The following is an 11,619-nucleotide window of genomic DNA, read 5'->3' as shown; positions in this document are numbered from 1 at the left end:
CCGCATTGTGTGTCTACACAGAGTACCCAAGACTATCGTATCCGATAGAGGCACCCAGTTTACCTCAAGATTTGGGATTATCTGCAACAAGCCTTGGGAACACAGCTAGTATTCAGCACAGCCTATCACCCTCGGACGGGAGGACAAACCGAACGTATAAACCAGATCCTTGAAGACATGCTCAGAGCTTGTGTACTCACATATGGGAACAGTAGGGAAGACAGTTTGCCCTACGCCGAGTTTTCTTACAACAACAGTTATCAAGCAAGTTTGGAGATGTCGCCTTTCGAAGCTTTGTATGGGAGACAATGTCGTACCCCTCTAAATTGGTCAGAGACTGGAGATAGCCGCATCTTTGGACCACAGTTTCTCCAGGAGGCTGAGGACAAGGTGAAAGTCATAAGAGAGAAACTTAAGACAGCACAAAGCCGTCAGAAAAGCTACTACGATCAAAAACATCGGGATGTCGGTTTCGAACCCAATGATTATGTATATCTTAAGGTATCACCCATGAGAGGACTGCGGAGATTCAAAGTTAAAGGCAAACTTGCACCTCGCTTCATCGGACCATTCCACATTATTGCTCGTAAAGGACAAGTTGCCTATCAGCTGGACCTACCAGCAGAATTGTCAGACGTACATGATGTGTTCCACATCTCTCAGCTAAGGAAATGTGTGAGGAACCCCGAGAAACAAGTAGCTCATGGCGGCATAGAAGTGCAACCAGACCTATCCTATCAGGAACACCCCGTGAGGATATTAGAGGAATCAGAAAGAAGGACTTGATAGAAGGTCACCAAGCTATTCAGGGTACAGTGGAGCAACCACTCACAGGATGAGGCCACATCGAAAAGAGAGGATTACCTGTAGAAAGAACAACCACAGCTTCTTGAGGAATGGCTTAAATCTCGGGGACGAGATTTTTCTTAAGGGGGTAGGTGTTGTAACACCCAAGATTTTCCAACTTTTATTTTCTTGATTTCCTTGGAATTTTTAATTTTTGACTTGACAAGAACTTTGAAGTTTTCTTGCTAATCTCCATGAGAGAAAACTTTTGAGCTTCTTCTCCACCAAACAAATTCAGAAATATCCTCTTGGCCCTTTCTCATAAATGAAATGGTTAAAAGAATATTTCTTTTATTCTTAAATTGGATTCCTTTTATTCTTGATTTGGATTTTTCCATGAACCTATTTATTAATTCTTCAAAAAGAATTAATCACCATTCTATTTTTAAACATTTTTACCCCTCTCCTAGCCCTAAGCTTGTTTTTGAATGTTTTTCCAAAGATTTAGAAGGGATGGATCACCCCAATTATTTTTATTATTAAAATGGGAATTTCTATAATCAGTTTGTGCTCCAAGAATTTTTCAAAGGAACCTCCTTTTTCCTTTGGAATCTTGACCCCAAACCTTGGCAGTTTGTAGTCCTTAGTATCCTTAATCTATTCCAGCAAAAACTTTGGGTCCACAAGTTTGAAAAATTCAAATTTTGTTTGACTGAAGTTTGACCCCAAAAACTGATTTTTGATTCAAACCTGCCTTAAGCTCCACCAAAAAATTTGAAAATTTTTGCAACATCTTTTCTTCCAATGAGAGTGCTCCCCTCAAAAATTCAGCATCAAATTCTTTTTCAAGCTATGGCTTTCTTTCTGTCGAGCACCTCATCTGCACGTAACTGAAGTTGTCTGAATTTAATTCAGACCAAACTTCAGACAGAGCGCAACCTCCCCCCCTTCGTCAATCTCGCCAGTAGCAGCGATTTAGCCATTGCTCGTGTGCCTCGATCCTATCCGCAGTGTTGCCGGAGGCTTGGACTCTTCCCCTCGTCGGTAGCTCACCGACAGAGCAGGCCAAAGCCCTGGCAGCAACCGCAGCAGCTCCCCGCTTTGACTCCGCGCCGCCCAGCACCGCCCCTTGCTCCTGTTGCTGCCGCGTGCCCCCCCCCCCCCCTCGACCATGTGCTCCGCGAAGACTGTCGACACGCACCGTGCACCTCAGAGCACGGGTTTTGCATCCACAATGTACAGCAATGGTCGCGTCGTCGCCGTGTTGCCACGGTCGATGACCAACCGCTCTCTGGTCAAAAATGGAACCCAAGTGGTGATTAGGTTCGATCCTGGCCACCTAACCTCCTGCCCAAGCTCCTGCAGCACCAGAACCGCTCGCCGGAGTTAATGACGTAGCTTGTCTCGGGGCGCCTTTAAATAGAGCTCTCCTCGAGTGCTTCTGACCTCGCCCAGCTCTTCGCCATTCTCCATCTCCACCTCTAGGAACCAGCCGCTCCAGGAAGGGGTCCTCGAGGGGCCTTCTTCCCCAGCAACGGTCGCCCCAATCCGCTTCGGGATCCGGCCACTCCCGTGCAGTGTAGGTATAGGTAGGACCCCCTGAGGCTTTCGTTTGCATCCAGGAGCTCCTCCCCTTCTTACCCCATGCTCAATTTCATCGCAGCTGCTCTTTGTCATCGATCTCCTCGCGTCACCGGAGTTGCTGCCGCCGGAGATCTGATGCCATCGACGTGAGGCTTTCCCCGCAGTCCAGTCCCCCTCCATCAGTCAGGCGAGTCAATGGTGAGTGCACGTGCACCCCCAGCTGGCTCTCCTGTCCCTCCTAGCGTCGTCGGTGATCGCTGGAAGCTTCTCGCGTCGGTGGAGCATTCGAACCTGACAGGGGGACCCCCTCTACGAGTGTCTCTCTCTTCGACCGAAGCGTTTCGATGGAAACGTATTCGGCCAGTAGTTGTGTTCCTTTCAAGAAAATGTCTTTCCCTTCACGTGTTTTGACTAAATCTCAGTCTAGCCCCTGGTTCTATTAAAGCTAATTGCAGAATAGTCCCAGATAATATTTTGGCTATAACTTTTGATCCATAACTTATTTTTCAGTGATTCTTTTTTGCAAATTGTTCCTGGTAATGCCTAGTTTATTTTAAGATTTTTCTAAAAATATTTTAAGACCATTAGCTTGGCAGTACCACTTATACCCTTGTTTGATCTATACCGTAGATTCCTACACGGAAATTCCCAACGTCAAGTGCACCGAGCTTGATCCCGACTACGTGGAACCGGGCAAGCATGTTTGTTAGTTTGGTGTGCTGTTTGCTAACGTGACTCATATTTACTACTCATCACCTTGCATATTTCATACCTGCTTTACATATTCAACCATAATAAAAATATGATAATGGGAAGTGATAGCTATGAAAGGTTGTGGAATAACCTAGTCACGCGGGACGTGATAGGTTATGGCCTTGTCATGGCTTGAGCACAGTGGTGCTGGTATAAATTTGGTAAACTCCACTATCGACATAGATCGAGTCTTGTCTGTGTCATACTTCTTATCGTGCTACGACAGTTCCCTGGATAATGGGTTTGGCATAGTCAGTTGTAGACCTATTATCAGTCAGACACCAAGTAGAGGGGCCGGTATGAAGGTATCCATGGCCCTGGAATAAATCCAGTCATCCAGTCAGGGGGCATGGGTGTTTCCGGTCTGGGACTGGAAGGGAGGGCACTCCCCGTGAGCGCGCGATATAAATATTGTTGATCCCATGCTAGTCGAGGTCGGAGCCTCCCCGTCTTATGGTTTTACCTTGGCAGCATAGTTCGGGTGAATCCGGGCTTCGTGGAGGTAAAGTGGGTGTGTGCTGATTCTGAGTGTCCACTTCTAAAATAACGTACGCGGAATTAGTCATATTGACTATTGAAAATCGTGGGCTATGGGTAAAGAGTACACCCTCTGCAGAGTCAAAACTATTTGAGTAGCCGTGTCCCCGGTCAAGGACGTGGTTTGACGAGTCAAGTGTCGGTCCTAGAGTCGGTCTTTGGTGTATAAGGGATATTAACAATAATGGATGTCGTGAACCATATGATGATGTGGGACATTATCATATCATGTATTATTACTCTGGACTAACCCTTATAAATTTATCTGTTGGATGTCCTTGGGACGGTTCTACCTCCTTGATATTCAATATATCATTCTTATAAGCCCTTTATGTGGTGTCGCTGAGACGCCCGAATGTGGCATTGTCTTTATTGTTCTTATAAGCCCTTTATGTGGTGTCGCTGAGACGCCCGACTGTGGCATTGTTTTTATTATTCTTATAAGCCCTTTATGTGGTGTCGTTGAGAGGCCCGACTGCGGCACGTTATTTTATTTTATCCATGCCCTTAATGTGGTGTCACAGAGATGCCCGTTCGAGGCTTATTATTTATTTCATTTATGTTATGCCCTGTGTGTGGTGTCGCTTAGACGCCCGACGGTGGTCTATTTTTTTTTGTTACGGATATATCGGGAGGACTACAGCCCGATTTATCCTCTAACTTATTTACTTTCTGCACTTATATTGTGGATATAACTTGACTCTAACCATGCATAAAAAAATCAACTCCATGCATCTCATCTTTTGTGCAAACTATTTGCAAGTACTTCTCGGAGTACTCACTGGCTTGTTGTTGTGGCCAGATATGGATGAAGGAGACCTCATGGATGAAGAGTTCGATAGAGAGTACGATGTCTAGAGGATTCCCAGTCAGTCTTGCGATCCTGGAGTCCGTCGCTGTTTTATTCCACCGCTTCTGCCACCTCAAATAAATTGTTGAGCTTCACTCTGAGGCTTAACGCGTAGTAGAACTCGTCATGTCACATTATTTTGATGTGACGTGCCCCCTTTATTTTCGCTAGCAGTAGAGTCACCCTAAGACCAGTGTAACATTTCCATCTATCCTAAGACTTGAATATGTTGTAATAATTTGTAGAGCGACCCTCGCTCTACTTGTATAATATTGAATACTACTGGTTTTCTGCATCAAGTTGAGTCTGTCGGTGGGGAATATTTCCTTCACTATGGACGCGAATGGTTGATTTCCAATTAAATCATTTATTTGGAAACCGGTCGTGACAAAAATTTGCCATAAACCTTCTATTCTTTCTTTCAAAAAGATTTACTCATCACCATTTTGTTTTAAATCTTTTTACACCTTCCCTAGCCCTAAAGATTTATTTTGAATGTTTTCCAAAACTTTAGAAGGGATGGATCACCCTTGATATTTTATTTTAATAAAAAGGGATTTTATGTAATCAGTTTGAACCCCCGCCATTTTACAAAGGAACTCCTCTATTCCTTTGGAGTCTTGACCCCAAACTCTTGAAGTTTATAGCCCTTGGTATCTCCACTCATTTCCATCAAAAACTTTGAGTTCCCAAGTTTCAAAACTTCAAATTCTGCTTGACTGAAGTTTGACCACAGAATCTTATTTTTATTTCAAACCTATCTTAAACTTCTCCATAAATTCTGAAAATTTCTGCAATGCTTCTGCACTAATGAGAGTGCTTCCCAAAAAAATTCAGCTCGAAATTCATTCAGCAGCTACCTCTTTCAATTCAACAAACACCTCACCTACACTGTGAAACTGCACATGTTTGACTTTATTCTCCAGCCAAGCTTCAGTCAGAGCAGCAGCTCCCTCCCCTCGTCGATCTCACCAGTTTCATCGCGTGTGTCGTCGATCGTGTGCTCGAGCCTATCCAAAGTGCCGCCTGCAGTTTGGACTCTTCCCCACGTTGTGGCGAGCTAGCAGAGCTGGCCAAGCTTCGGTAGCGGTCCTGCAACAGCCGCAGCACTCCTCTGCTGCAACCCCGTGCTGCCCGGCACCGCCCTTTGTTCCTGCAGCCTCCGCGTGTCCTCCTGCACCTATGCATGCGGCAAGAACCGTCGCCATGCTCCGGCCTGCTCAGAGCGTGTTTTCTGCCGCCTCAGCGCACAGCAAGACCCTCGCCATCGCCGCGCATTCTCCGTCGATGACCGACCAGCCACTGGTCAAAAATGTGTCCCCCATGGTGGTTAGGTTCTACCCGCACCACCTAATTGCATGCCCGAGCCCCTGCTTCACCGGAATCGCTCGCCGAAGTAAATGCCGAAGCTCCTCCCGGGGCGCCTATATATAGAGCCTCACTCCCGAGCTTCGGAGTTCATCCCCCACCTTTCCACACTCCTCTCCTTCCCCCACTGCACTGCTAGAACCAGAGAGGGTCCTCGAAGGGGCCTTCTTCCCCAACTACGGCCGCCCCGATCCGCTTCAGGATCCGACCCTTCCTAAGTTGTGTAAGCTACGGTAGGACCTCCAAAGACCTTTGTTTGCATCCAGGGTCTCCTCCCCTTCTTACCCATCGTCCAATTTGGTCACAGGAGCTCTCTGTCGTCAATCTCCGCATCTCACCGGAGCTGTCGTCCGCCGGAGTCCTGCTATCGTCGACGTGGAGCTTCCCCCTTGGCCAAATCCTCCACCATCAGACTGGCAGGTCGAAGGTGAGTGCAGCCGCACACTCAGCCAGCCCTCTCCTCCCTCCTATCATCGTCGGCGACAATCGTGTGCTTCTGGCACCGGTGAAGCCTTCGAACCTGACAGGGGGACCCCCTTGTCAGTGTCTCCCCCTCCTTTGAAGTGTTTTCGAGGAAAGTGTATTCTGTCTGAAGTTGTTTTCCTTGCGGGGAAACGCCTTTCCTGTCGGGCTCTTTGACTTATCTCAAGCTAGCCCCTATTTATATTTATGCTTATTGCTGATTAGTCCCTGAAACTATTTTAGTATAACTTTTGATCCACAACTCCTTTTTCAGTGAATCTTTTTGCAAAATGATCCTTATAATGCCTAGTTTGTTTTAAGATTTTTCTAAAAATATTTTGGAACCAGTAGCTAGGCAATACCACTTACCTCATTGTTTGCTTTATACCGTAGATTCCGACACAGAGAACACCGACTTTAACTGCATCGAGCTTGATCCCGACTACATGGAACCAAGCAAGCATGTTTGAACTCTTGATGTGTTGTTTGCTAACCTAACTCATATCTTATATTCATCACCTTGCATATTTCTTACATGCTACTTATATTTTAACAATGATAAAACATAGTGATGGCATGTGATAGTTATGAGAGGTCCTGGAATAACCTAGTCACGCGGAATGTGATAGGTTATGGCCTGGTCATGACATGTGCACGATGGTGCCGGTAAAACTTGGTTAAACTCGAGTATCGACCTAGATCGAGTCTTGTCTATGTCATACTTCTATATCGTGCTACCACAGTTTCCTAGATAATGGATTCGGTATAGTCAGTTGTAGACCTATTACCAGTCACACACCAAGTAGAGGGGTCGGTATGAAGGTATCCATGGACCTGGACTAAATCGAGTCATCCGGTCAGGGGGCATGGGTGTTTCCGGTCTGGGACCGAAGGGAGGGCACTCCCCGTGAGCGTGCGCTATAAATTTTTGATCCCATGCTAGTCGAGGTCGGAGCCTCCCCGTCTTATGGTTTTGCCTTGGCAGCGTAGTGCGGGTGAAGACGGGCTTCGAGGAGGTAAAATGGGTGTGTGCTGGTTCTGAGTGTCCGCTTCTAAAATGTCGTACGCGGGATTAGTCATTATGACTATCGAAACTCGTGAGCTATGGGTAAAGAGTACACCCTGTGCAGAGTCTAAACTATTTGAGTAGCCGTGTCCCCGGTCAAGGACGCTATTTGACGAGTCAAGTGTCGGTCCTAGAGTTGGTCTTTGGAGTATAAGTGATGGTAATAATAATGGTTGTGGAAAATTGTATTATACTATGGAACATTATCAACTATTTTTATTGGTTCAAGAATTATCCTGAGGGTTAGTTGTGCCACCCGGATACTTCTTGTTATTTACTTATTATGTCCTTTATGTGGTGTCGCTGAGACGCCCGACTGTGGCTTGTTATTTATTTAGTATGCCCTTTCTATGCTGTCGCTGAGACGCCCGACTGCGGCTTGTTATTTATATATTATGCCCTTTCTGCGGTGTCGCCAAGAGCCTGACTGTGGCCTGTTATTTATATTTCGCCCTTATTGTTGTGTCGCAAATACGCCCGTTTGTGGCTTGTTATTTATTTCATTTTATTCTATGCCCTGTATGTGGTGTCGCTCAGACGCCCGGCGGTGGTTTTACTAACTCTTGTTAACCTTTCAAGGCGTCGCTCCAGACACCCGATCGATGCATTTTTTTCCTTTTTGGTACGGATATCTCGGGAGGACTACCACCTGATTTATCCACTAACATAATTTACTTTCAACACTTATATTTTTAATATAACCTGATTCTAACCATGCATATTAAAATCAACTGCATGCATCTCATCATTTGTGCAAACTGTTTGCGAGTAATTTTCGAAGTACTCACTGGCTTGTTGATCTGGCCAGATATGGATGAAGGAGACCTCATGGATGAAGAGTTCGATAGCGAGTCCGATGTCTAGAGGAGTCCAAGTCAGTCTTGCGATCCTAGAGTCGGTCACTGTTTTATTTCTCCGCTTCCCCCACCTCGAATAAATCATCGAGCTTCACTCTGACGCTTGACGCGTAGTAGTACTTGTCATGTCACATCACTCTGATGTGAGTACCCCTTTTATTTTACGAGCAGTAGAGTCACCCTAAGACCACTGTAACATTCATTTTCTTGAGAATTCGATATGTTGTAATAATTCAAGAGCAACCCTTGCTCTACTTGTATAATATTAAGTACTACTGGTTTTCTATATCAAAATGAGTCTGTCAGTGAGAAATATTTTTCTTCACTGGTGACGTACATGGCTGATTTCCATTTAATTCTTTTATTTGGGAACTGGTCGTGACAGGTGTCGAATCCAAAATTACAACCAAAAGGAGGATATTGCTCTTTGTGATGTTTGGTGTGCAATCTCCATTGCTCCAACGGTCGGAATGGATCAAACCAAAACCATGTCTTGGGAAAGAATTATCGAGAACTACAACAACTCTATCGATGTGCGATCAAGCCGTGTGCAAGGCTCTCTTGGGCATCGTTGAAGCACAATTCATGACCAATGCAACCGATAGTCCGGTTGCATCAACCAAGTGAGTAATGCACCAACGAGTAGTGTACAAGTGAGAGAGTATGGCCCCGACATCTAAGAAAAATTCAAGCATAGGAACACCAGGTTTGACCACAAGCCCTTCATGTTGCATCATTGCTACAAAGAGCTATGCGGGAATGAGAAGTGGATCCAAAGAATCACGGAGACCACTCCAAAGAAATCAAGGTTGAGCATATCCGTTGAGGAGGATGACGAGGTTGATGAAGATGCAAACGATAGACCGAAAGGAAACAATATTGCAAAATAAAGAAAGAAAAGAAATGCATTTGGTGGCACTTACATATGGTGGTGACGGTGGTGGTCGAGAGGATGGCCACTAGTTCACAAATGGCTAGCCACAACTCTTGTTCGTGGTGCGCCATTTCTCACCAACGCTAGCACTACCTTTTTCAAATAGCAATGGCATTGGAAAATTTTGAACGCCATAGCTATTTGCTTAGTGCTAGCGTTGCACATTTGGCCCGGCGTTACACATTAGGCCTAAGTGAGCATTAGTCAGTTTTATCAACCCAACACAAAAAAAACTTATCCTTTTGTCACTCTCGATCCCCAACTCCACTGGCCCGTCCTCCTCTTCATCCCCGCCGCCACCCCGCCCGATGCTTCCATCGCGTGATGCGTCCCGCCTCCGCCCGATGCCGCCATGCCCGATGTTGCCCCGCCAACGCCGCCCATCTACGCCTGATGCCAGAGTGTCTTCAATCTATCATTTCATATGCAAAGAGGTATGGAAAGAAGTATTGTACCACCATTCAACTACTAGTTAGGAATTCCACTTCTTGGGTTGTTGGAAATCCATGCATCTCAAATAAGATTCCAAACATTGTTAGACCATAAGATTGAGGTGATATGATGTGCTCATGTGTAATTTGATCCAAGGTTCTTGGACAAGGATTGCCATAGATGCCTAGTAAAAATTATGTCTCTGTTAGTTACTATCACAACATGTAGTCCATGCGGTTCCAAAATATTTCGAGAGAAAGCCCTGGCTATAGTGTGTTCCATTCATATGAAGTGGGCATACTTAGTACCCCAATAGTTATGTCTTTATTTCATTGATATGTTCTTAAGAAAATAAACTGATTGTAGCTGCCAAATTGGGGTTGGTACACTGCTATTCCAACTTCCAAGTTCCTAGAGAATAGCACAACTAGAAAGTAATAGATATACCCACACTTGATGCAACAATGTGCAACGGTCTAGTTTGGCAACTAAGAGATTTTGATAGTCATGCTGAAATACCTATTCTTGAATGACTGATTTTGGATTCTTTTTCAGGAAAATAATTTGGTACTATCTTATTTGGCAATTGTGTCTTTGTAAGAAGTTTCCAACTATAGTTGTAGTTAAGAATGGCTTTTCTTTTTGTGAACAAGAACGGATCTTCTTGAAGGGAGATCATTTCACTTCACGGTACAGAATATTGTTACCCTTTTTTATTTAATTGTTTGTATGCAACTGTATGTTGGTGGCGCTGCCCATTCTTTTACTAGCAAGGTGGGGCAGCCGACATTCACTGGGACAATGATATTTTTTCTTTATAACTCAAAACCAAGTAATAGTTGGGTGGCTATAGTTTACGATGGTAAACTTGCCCACCAGCGTTCGAATCCGTAAGGTGCCAATGTGTGCAATCTGTAGGGTGCCAATGTGTGTAATCCCCAATTGGGCCCCAATTTGGCAGTCCCAATCCATACAAGAAGAACAGAAAGAGCACAAGCACCTCTATTTTATCTACCCCTATTGTATTCCACAATGTAATTGTACCCCCAATAGTTTGACAGGTAATATGTAATTGTACCCCAATAGGTTGACAAGTAATAGCTTGATAACCTTCACAAACTAAGTTCTTTTTTGTAGAAACTTAGTTCTTTTTTAGCATGCAGTTGATAGGTTTCAATAGATATTGTTAATTAAACCAAAGTACGTGAAACATTCAAGTAAATAATTGATGATACACTCTAGCTAAAACATTACATAGTTGATGATATAGCTTGCAAGTGTTTCTATTTAATTTGTCTACAAATTTTTTGATAATACACTCTAAAACATTACATCACAAGGTTTTCTATTTGATGCTACGACATGGCCGACTCAATCTGAATAGGCTCCTCTGATCACGGGTCGGGGTATGCCGAAGATAGAGGCGACGTGAGCACCAACCAGGTAATTAAGGTTACAAAAAACATGCATGAGCATTGCAAACATTCATATATCTAACCATCAATTAATTGTTGATGATTTGAAACCCTTGTGAGGCATACGTACGAGGTCCGCCTTCTCCAGCACCCATTGTGCAAGAGACATGTGACATGGACGTGCTCAATCACGAGTTGATCACGTCACGTAAGAGTACCATCAAGGCCCTGGAGGAGTTAAATGACTCCCTGAAGAAGGAGAGGGATAAGATTATCGATGACAATGCTGTTGTCTACCATAAGATTTTCAGCTTCGAAGGTCGGATCACGTCGCTGAACCTCAAGATAAGTGAGATCGAGAAGGAAATACAAGTCCTGAAGAAGGAGAGGACTCATCTGAAGACAGAGAAAGCCCATTACGTCATGGAGGGGCAGATGAATAGAAATAAGCTTCTTGAGCTTAAGTTTGTCCTTAGACGAAACTAGATAGTGTCGAGAGGGGCAAATAGATACATTTTGAAGCTGGTACTTTTCTTTTGTGAATTTGGTGAAACGTTTAGTTTGTGAAGCTGACA

This window comes from Hordeum vulgare, chromosome 3H, assembly GCF_904849725.1.
Source record: "Hordeum vulgare subsp. vulgare chromosome 3H, MorexV3_pseudomolecules_assembly, whole genome shotgun sequence".
Lineage (NCBI taxonomy): Eukaryota > Viridiplantae > Streptophyta > Magnoliopsida > Poales > Poaceae > Hordeum > Hordeum vulgare.
This window is presented reverse-complemented; position numbering follows the sequence as displayed.